The sequence below is a fragment of the Crassostrea angulata genome, chromosome 4, assembly GCF_025612915.1.
Source record: "Crassostrea angulata isolate pt1a10 chromosome 4, ASM2561291v2, whole genome shotgun sequence".
NCBI classification, from domain to species: domain Eukaryota; kingdom Metazoa; phylum Mollusca; class Bivalvia; order Ostreida; family Ostreidae; genus Magallana; species Magallana angulata.
The window spans coordinates 28,377,994-28,388,960 of record NC_069114.1 but is presented as its reverse complement, the minus strand read 5'-3'; the positions used below and the strand labels follow the sequence as shown (position 1 = coordinate 28,388,960).

General features: G+C 31.1%; 1 long non-coding RNA gene across 1 annotated transcript; it reads left to right on the top strand.

The window, feature by feature from the left end:
* The first annotated feature begins 2,506 nt into the window (after positions 1-2,506).
* Positions 2,507-6,026, top strand: LOC128181635 (uncharacterized). Its single transcript, XR_008243341.1, has 3 exons — positions 2,507-2,616; positions 3,586-3,871; positions 4,585-6,026. It is a non-coding gene; the product is annotated as an uncharacterized LOC128181635 (long non-coding RNA).
* Positions 6,027-10,967: the final 4,941 nt, after the last annotated feature.

The following is a 10,967-nucleotide window of genomic DNA, read 5'->3' as shown; positions in this document are numbered from 1 at the left end:
TTTTTTCTTACGTCTTTTTTCACTTGTTCTTTACGTCTTTTTTTTCACGTGTATGTAATTGTGGGCTTTTAGAAAGAACTTAATGCGGTCAGTATGTTTTGATGAACTATTAGTGACGAGATTTGTTAGGAAATTATTAAGACAACACAAATAGTTCCCTTTCTCGACAAATGTTGGTGAAGATTGGCATAAACATTGAAGAAACCCAAACAAAAAGTTGAGCAAAGTAATCATTTTTTTTTAAATGATAGTTTTTTTACGACGGTACGTAAACAAGTCGGTGTGTCCGGCGCAGGCATAAAACTCGCAGATTTAAAAAAACTTAAACAAATTTATGTACTTACAAATTGTCAGTGGACCAAAAATTAATATTTAATTATATTTGTTCATTTTGCTATTGATTGCGACCAACTTTTGTGCAGGTTTCACTTGTGTTCGAGTTCAAATACAAAGACAGTACAAACGTATACCAAGCAATATAGAAATCTGACCATGACGGTTTATTGAATTTTGACGTCAAGGCGGCGCAGCAAATATACATCAAATTGGTGAAAATCTCAGAAGAAAATCTTTTCAGGCCAAGCAATTGATTATAAACAAAGGTTATACAAAGTAAAGGAGCCAGGATCTTCCTTTTATCGTTTTTTTTTACTTATTGTTAAACTAGAATTTAAACAAAGGGACTAAACATTTATTACTTTTTTCACAAAAACTGATGTCAACAGTTTTAATATACAAACAATATAACTATAAGAGAAGTCTCACAGAAGTTGACTTTTGGGTAGAAATAACTCAATTTTTTCACAAAAAATAAGAATGGAGAGAATATGTAAATGTTGGTATCTTAAAATGAAAACAAAAAGATGAGAGATGAACAATAATTCATGTTTTCCTTTTAAAACTTAGGAGGAAGGAAAGTGATAAAATGACGTTTCGATGAATTTGGGGTTGCTCCGGGTCAATGGATGTAAGCAAGTTTGTCAGATTACTAGAAATGATCTAATGTCATTGAATGGAAAGTTTTCAAATGAATATTTCTATTACTGATACATAGTTTGATTGAATTAATTTTATCTTTACATATTATTTTACATGGTTCAAATGGGGGTTTCTCGACATTCTTGTCGAAAACGTCCAAAAATTCATATTATAAAAATGTGCGTAATTCAAATTAGAAACTACATGTACTTGTCAAGCAAAATAACATATCATTGATTTTAAAATAAATAAACATCGACAAAATCAACTCCCGCCAGTTCTTTAGTACTTTGATTTAATATTGATGCGATATACCTCAATCTGAAAAAGGTTGAAAATGCATGAATTAAGTCTTCATTTGATAGGTTTTGTGAAGTAATCTTTACAGTTTTTGAAGCATATAAAATTGCCGATTTATCATTATACAGTTTGTCTATTTCTGCGATTATTCAAGCCACAACATAAATGAAAAATATTTAGCAGCGTTTTCACTAGACGCATTTCCTCTATTTATGTCAGCAAAAGCAATAATTAAATATTAACATATGATATTTTCTCTTCAAACTTTTAACATGTACATGTGCTTCCTATAGGCAGTAATTTAAGCAAAGGCGCTACATATTTGCAATATTCATGTTTAAAAAATTAATAAAATTGTTCATGACCAAATTGATGTTTAAAATCAAATTCATTAATATGGATGTCAATTACTATGTAAATGTGATTTTATGCAAGTAATATTTTAACATAAAATAAATGTAAATATCAGTTGCGAGTAGATATGTTTTATTTATTTTATTGTCAATTGCCCTCGCAGGAATTGTAATATAGACTATAGCAATTATCTCATCTGGTCAAATTCCCGTTTCGCACACATTTTTTCGATACCTAATTTACAAATGTGTGCAAAACGGGAACAAACCGACCGGTTTATATACGTCCTCCCTTACAATCGCCGTATTATGAATACTCTTTGATAGCTCGGCTAAACTCCAGTCATTTTTAGGCGGAAGCGCCTATTGCAATTGCTTTCATGACCTTCTACGTCAAAGGTCAAATTCCTGCCCTTTTTCATGGTAGCTCCATCTGATGTTATTTAAACTAAGGGCATACAACTCTTTACCCCCCCCCCCCCCCCCCCCCCACTGTTCGACCCCCGTTTTAACATCGATTTTGATAATAGAACTGTGGTATGTCTCAAACTTTTTACTTCATCGTTTTTAATTATCCATTGAAACTGCCTTTAGCAAAGATAGCAATTGGTAGATCTATGAGTTTACGTTTTTTATAGTACAGGAATGAACGATAACTCTTGCGATGGTATGCGACATAAACAAAGGATAAGCACGGAGTCTGATGCCTGTAGGAAAAAATAGTTCAATTTGAAATTGCGTGTTTATGAGTACAAAAGGAAAAATTGATAGGGAAACAGGTACTGAATGCTTTTTTTTAAAACAATAGTGTGTATAAATCTTTTTAAAAAAGATTATTAGAATGCTACCATGTATATAAATTACTTGTAAACATACCAATTTTTCGCGTAGTAATATCAGACAATACTGCATATGCAGTGTAAAAATTTTGTCAACAAACCCACGTTGAGAACAACTGGTGACTGCCCATCTTCGACATAGTAAGGTAATTTAGGTAACTTATGTGTTATTTCTCATTGTATAAACATTTCTTTCATCATTTTAAATTTTCGTGTTACAATAATGGTGATAACGTTTTCTTGATCGAGGAGCTGGTACTTTCTTAATTCGAAATTCTTCTGACTCTAATCCCCGCTTGTATATTGTGACGTGCGGAAGTAACATGTCACAGTGTAAAAGCGGGGATTAGAATCAGAGAAATCTCTGATAAGTACATAAATTTTATGAAAGAATTTATATTGTTTGTGTTAGGCATTCATCGTTAATTCTGAAATTTCGGTCTATAGTTATGAATACTGTACAAGGCAAGGCCTTTATGATTTCTTTAAAGTTTAAAATTTAGCACAATGGAATCGCATATAACTGAAGATAAAGTTTCCTTTTTGTAAGTTCATGTAGTGATTTTATAATACGTTACGAACTGCACTGTATGATACAGGGTACATTCATTTTTTAAATTACAAAAAATTACAATATTCAGCTTGGTTTTAAAATGACTCATGAATAATGCAAATGGATTTTCTATAAAATATATCTCAAATACAGCTTTAAGTATCATACAAGATGCAATTAATTGGTTGATATCATAAATATTCCAGATAGGCTATTACAAAGATATTTAATTGAACATTTAAAAGGAATTAACATGATTTATCCTTTTACCTACCGTATTTACTTGTATCTCAGAATTACGTCATCATTACTCTATAATGAAAGTGACTAAGATTTCCTATGGAAATTTCTCTACATCATAATTTACGTGATAATTTTGATGACTGCATCCTTTTTTACAATTTTAAATTCATGAGAACTTTGACTATATACCGGTATATCTTTGATCTACCATGTTCATGATTAATTGCAATTCCAAAAAGACTCAATTATACACCTGACAATGATTAAAGGTAATAACCTAACATATATCTATTTGTTCTATATGTATATGTTCTTTCAGATGAATGTCAAGAAACTGATTAACATTAACTGACAAGAGGAAACAATGAGAGCCCAACATCATTCTTCATTTCTGGTGAAGGGGAGAGTTGCTAAATTTGGGCGCACAGCAAAATTCAAGCAAAACAAAGAAAAAGACGGATGCTGTAAATGCGGTGTTGGCGTCCCAGTTCAGCACTTTTAAAGAGGGACAAATATTGCACATTTGCAACTTCTAAATGGAAGCAGGGCCGGCCTCTTATATGTGCTGGAATCCTCATCTTAATGGCCTTAACACCATTTTCAAGGTTAGTAAATACACTGTACAACTAAATTTCATTACAATATTCCCCGTGGTTTTCTTGTTTAAGTATGAACTAATTATACCCATGCAGGAAGGAGAGGGGTATATTGTTTGTCTATAACACAAATTTTGTCAAAGATATCTCGGCAACAATCGCAGATGCTTGAAATTCTAACTCAGTCTTTGTAAAGGCACGCCATACGGTAGGATTCATTTTTCAAAATATTTGATGTCACCTTCCCTTACATGTAATGTTAACTATGCTTTTTTGTATACACATCAGAGCAGGGGTATCACTAGTGAGCATTGACTCACAAATACAATATCTTGTTGTCATATCTTTAATGATTAAGTACATATTCTTGTTCTAAATGCAATTATAAACTGAGGAATTTTGGGGGAAAAAAATTAAACTTTCATTTACAGTTCAATCACTATATTTTCCATTACTTGTATGTAATATACCCAAATAACCTTACAAATATTGATAATTCATATTGTGTGATCTTCTTATATATTTCATCCTTTATTTGCAAAATACATGTATACTTTTAAAAATAAATTATTTAAGGTAAAACACACATAAATTCAAAATACTTTATAGATTAATTTTATTTTCAAATCCATGTTTTCTTTATTGGAGGTCAAGTATATTGTATTGAAATATTGCTTGATAACATATCCAATCCATTATTCATTTTCATCAACACATTTTAGAATATCCTGCTGAAAAGGACAGCTGTCATTGGTATAATGGATGCAAGACAACACTAGTGAATTGAAATTGTTGATACCACAAATGGCACTCTCTAGGATTACACACTTTCCAAAAACACAATAATGGCATGCAGCTATAAAGGGATTCTTTGGAAGTCTATGTTCTGTAATGGGGGGAATTTCTCATGAAAATCCCATTAGTATTAAAATAAAAACTTAAAAGTTAAAAGTTCAAATGTCTTCAGTACTAGAGACCTGTGATTTGACAGTACAACATTGAGCAATTGTAAAGGACACATAATTTGTACACTACTGAATATCAATCTATAGTTATCCATAAATTACTTGGCTTTTAACATTGTACATGTATTGTAATTCTCAACATTTGCATATATGTTTGATCTTTGTTAAATATATGTATGGTGTACAGTACAGTAAGTAAATACAGTTTTAAACATTTGTCAACAAAATGTATGAACTGCAATCTGAGGATCATTTAGAGGTCTGCAATTCTCCACATATAAAATGACTTTGAAATCAACCTATTACTGTTAAACTTGAGAATATATTAAGAAAACTTCAAAATCTCTTTATTGATTACCTTTTTTTACTACACATTGTCCATATATTTTGTGTATTATTCTATAAAGCTGATTTCTCAATGGCTTTTGCTTCTCAGGTGAGCAAAGTGACACACAGATTACTTGATTGTGTAAAATACTGTAATCAAGTGATGTACAAATGTAACTTCTGTATATTGGTGAAACATTATTGTAAAGAATAAAATACGGCAGTCTCAGAAGTTCAGTTTACTAAATTCTAATACTATAATACTCTTGCATCATTTTGATGTCAAAATGACTATTTTTAATTAATTGGCATAATAAATGAAAATGTATTCCTGTAATTTCAGCTTGCATATAAATATCAATTGTTATACGAATGCACTCCACAAAATAGATGTTTTGATGTTAAAATTGCTTTTCTCATCTAATCTTTATTTAAGGCATGATCCCGACTAATCTGGTGCAGTAACTGAGTATCTCCACATTTACTACATGTATATACCTTAATTGACACATTAGAATAGTGTTTTCTGTTATCAAACCAATTCTTAAAAAGAAAATAGTTATAACACTATTACATTGACAACTTGCAATCATGCTTCCGCCTATCAGTACTTTCAGTACTTTGATTTATAATAAGAATGGATACTGCTATTCCCTTTTTTTGTTTGGGAAGTCTCTTTCTATCCATATTTCAATTGATGTAATCTTTTTCACAAATTTGTTGTGTTTTAGAAACCGTACCTCTCGTATAGTGTACCGATATTATAAAAAAAAAACATAAAGTAAGAAACACTATCTTTCAACTACATTTTCAAAGTAGAGGTAGCATATTCGTACATACATGTATTGTACTTTTATTTCTAGAATATTACGAAAAAAAATAGATCAAATTTAATTTAGCATTTAACTCGATTAATTATCTATATTTGAATTGTGCATGCAATCATTTAATTCTTAAGAATGTAAATCATTCGTAATCATTTGCAAATAATTCAACAATTCTACCTTTAATATATAACTCTTTCCTTAGACATACATGTATAATTTATACGAGAAAAAACTGCAATTTCAATTTACAGTTCATCAAACGAAATTAAAAGGGAATATCATACATGTTAATTTTATACATTTTGTAGCTATTAAATTTTTATGCATTATAAATCAGTTGTTTATCATTACGTACAACAATCTATATGAATGCCAAATCCATTCGACACTTCCTACAAAAGATCTTGCAGTCTGCTTCTTTTATTCTTAGACATATGATGTATGCTATCGTTTATCATTCAATCGACCCTATAAACCTGTCCGCAAACGCAAGAAAACTACTGTTCGGTATATGTAATGACTGTTTTGCAAAAAATGTTGATTGTTTACAATTTGACCATTAATGTCAAGATTGAACAGGAGAATTAAGTGCAAAGAAATGAATAAAATTCTTTATTCCCCTTTGAACATGTGAGTGTTGTTGTCAAATATAGACAATATCATCATAAATCGGAAGAAAAGAGTATAACAATTCACTTTAATACAGGCTTTTAAATTTTTTTTTTCTTGCGCGCAGAGGTGGATGGTCCGATTTGCCTGCTCACAATTGATTTTGAATTTTCTCTCTCTCTCTCTCTCTCTCTCTCTCTCTCTCTCTGGGTGTACGTTTTTTGTAGGACGTTTTTTGTAGGTCACAGTGCCAGTCATCTTAGGGACACTGCCCCACAGTGGGCATCAAACCTCGACCAACATGCCCATTACTTTGGCCACCTTTCGTCAAAGGTGACAGGTTTTATCTGCGAAGAGACACATTTTTGTATAAACAATAAACGCAGCCACATCAATTCTCCAAAGATGACACGCGCTTTTCTCCCTTTATGACAATTTGATCACAGTAAGCCCTTTTGGTATACTTGTGATTAATGCCCCACTTCTCTGTTTATTTGTTCTCGATGCTATATTTATATATCTCTCGGATTACACTTTCACGTTATAACCATATATGACTATCAGTTTTATTTAATAATCAACACACTTCTTACTGCTTTTGTTTTCCTTTATAATTTTATTATTATGAAATGAATTTGCATCCACAAGTTCACTGATCCCAAGAGCCTACTGAAAAATAAAGTTATTATAGTACATGTATGTGCATGTATTTTTTGTGTCATTTTATATCCATTTTAGAATCTATATTATCTTGTTTATACATAATGCATTATATTTTTGTTTACAGTTACATATTATGTTTCTTTTAAATTCCAGTATCCGTGACCGATCCCTTAACAATCAATAAAAACCAGTTTATGTATCGTAGCAAGCGACAAAAATCAAGGCCACGAGCATTGTATTTATTTCATACTTATTTATATTTTATTGGTCGTATCTTATTAATAATACAACAGTTTATACCTGGGGAATAGTAGGGGAAATCGAATCCTGAATATTTCGAATTCTAAAGCAAATGTAACAAATTGGCGAAACTTTTTATATCAAAACTAAGCATGATAATGTAATTTAATAAAATAATATTAAAAATAGAAACGTTTTGTAATTTTTTCCACCTGAACTTCCATGCACCTATGTAAGAAAACTGCCAAAATTATTGCAAGTTCCTGTGTTTTTACTTTTAAGTAATTAGTTTCGTGCAAGTGTGGGGTTTTTTTTTGTTTGCTTGTTTTTAGAAATTGGAAAAAAATATAATATTAATTTGATTAATATGTACTCACGATAAAAACTAAGACTACATCAACACATCTATGTCGCTAAAACGGTCAATAAGGAAAAAGGGTTCTATTGAAAAAAAGTTGATTATCACGCAAGCACGCAAATGCATACTCCAGAGTTCGAGAGTTCGAGTGACACTGGCATTTATTTGCTTTGGTAATTTTTTTTTACCACCCCCACCCCTCCCCCCCCCCCCTTATTTTTTACAACAACATGAATGACACGGCTAAATGCAGCCTTGGCAGCTATCAAACGATTGGTTTTATCTATCTATTTAATACTTTTTTCGTTAACCAAAAGCTGGTCTGTTCACATAAACTACTTTGGGAAGGATATCGTACTAGTCATGACATTGGTCATTTTCTGGGTAAATCTGTGAGCATCGTCGGTCCCTCTAGTCTTCGATTCAAGACTGCTCATGAGGTTTAGAGATTAATACAAAACTTAAACGATCAAAGTTTTCAATTTTACTGTATATATAATTTCTTTTCGTTTTTTACAATTATAAAACTGTAGATTTAAAGTCAGTGTCCAATCGATGTATGTCCTTCTGACGAAACCCCTTCTGACAAGCATTATAAAAAGTGAGAGTTCAAACCATAATTTTAATTTTTTTATGGAGACCATATATACACACTTGCAATTTTCTTTCAACATCTTCATCAAAGTGATCCACATTTAATTTTTGAACGTATTTAATTTGCATTAAATTTCAAATTGTTCTGTGGACCATAGTTACAATGAGCTTTAAAAAACATTACGCACTTCGATTTTTTTTTCAAAATCCGTTAAATTTTTGGGATCAAATCAACGTATATCACTAAAAGATCAATTTATATTCAGTTTAGCAATTAATATTCCACTGGTTGACTATCTAAGCAATCTATTTTTTTATATGTAAAAGATTATTATGTCATGTTTAAACTGTGTATACAAACATGACCATGGTAAGCGCTTGTTATTTTCATGCACTCAATTTTTTTTTCGATTATAATAACGATTACGTTCAACAAAGTATTCAAATTTCACTGAGATCGTACTGTGGTTTAATCAATATTCGTTGGATACCAGTTTTCGTGGATTTCGTTTTTTAGTTGATCCACAAAATTAAATGTTCCTTGAAGTGCAATTTTTATTATCATTTTGTATTGATAGGGTTATTGGCCATGAATTTACGTATCCTTGAAACTTTGATTTTCACTTTATCCATGAAAATTGATGCCCTTGAATATTAATGAAACCACAGTATTTTGATTGTTTAACCGTTTGCTGCGCTTAAGTAACAAGGCTGTCGATACGAATGGAATAAAATTGCAATGATTTTGAAAATCATTCATGAAATTAAAGCTCTCGCAGAATTTTTGTAGTGGCGGTCGATTGCGTCCACGTTTTATACACCCACTTTCACCACAACAAAAGTAATAGTCCCCGGTTATAGATTCGTTTTACAGACCATATACATTCTAAATTTAGATTCAGTGACCGCTCTTTGATTAGATGTTAACAAACAATCAATTTCTGGACATCGTATCATTGATTAAAAGAATGTCCAATATAGTCAAGCAAACATATTTGTATTTTGATTTGCAAGGTTACTCGTACTTCTACTATTATAAATATCGATTTTATGATCGATATTGTATTCTTTAATAATCCGTTGATAAACTCGACTTATTTATATTTAAATGACTATATAAAATATATATTTTTATTCACACTAGTAATCGTCCCTGTTATTTCATACGGATATTCATGGTTCGATTATATTTTTCAGCAATAATCGCCAATGAAGCAAATAAAACAGAACGCATTTTTCTTTAAGATTTCAAATAAAGATTTGTATGATAAAATTTAGGTCTATAAGACCGGTCCTTCAGTGAAAAAACTTGTGAATGTCAAAATACATGTCATTTTTTTTTCTTCTGTTGCCCCGAATACTCTGCAAAAGATCTGCACTTCTAATTCGTTTGACAATTACAATTAAACAAATATAATTGCGAAATGTTTGACACAATACTCTTCGTTTGGTTGTTGTGTTGTTAATAGCCTCCCTCACAGTTGGCACTTTTTGTTTTTTGTAGCATTCATATTGATTCTATATTAATGGCTATCTATTATATATTTAAACGTCATTTGCATTGCTGAGATGGAAAACATCCATAGATGCCAGCCATTATGCATCACAGTTTGATTAAAAATTCAGTTCTCTTTATCTCTTTCTTGTACGGATCTCATGATATTGTCTATTAGATTTAATGTCGAAATGAATTAAAAGAAGACTCCTCCGGGGCTTCCAACTCGATTAGAACGTAAATATGCAATTAATTTCTGTCTTTCCGAGTAAATAGAAGAATGTGTGTTGATAACATTTCGTAGGCAAATGTTTATTAATCTTTAATTAATTGAGTTCCCCCAACGTCGATATCATTTTGTGTTTAGTCCATGAGATTGCGTTTCTAGACACGCAGGAACATTAATTATTGACACCTGCACAGATATATCAGAGGCAACCCATTTACCGTTGCACGAAGACTATAATGTCCCTCGTATACTAACATAATCTGTATAGATTCGTATTACTGAAGATCTCTAGAAAGATTTTCCAAAATAAATAAATAAATAAAAAATAAATCAATAACTGATGAACACATTGTCGAGATCTTTATTTTATTGTACAAATATGTCAATAAATCGTTTACTTGTAAGTATTTTCGTGAATAATTTTCTCAATTTAATGAATCAGATATATGTCATCTTCGATTGACAAGGGTTAAACTTTCTAAAAACAAAAAACACCACGTTCTTCATAATATGATAATCGTAGTGCACCGGAAACCCTTAGCTATCAAAGATATGGTTATTTCGCGACTTCTTTTTAATGGATAAACTCCATTATATGCTTGTACACGTGCACTTTAGAATGGACGTTTTACTACAATTCTCTCTTATTGCACTGGCCTGTCGTGACTTAAAACGGTACCACCAGTTGATGGTTTCTCGCTAATCTGTTAATAACCATAATTGTTCATTAATAGCAATAAATATGTCACCACATCTATTCTTTAAAGTAAAACGATTGCAATTTTTGTATAATAGAAA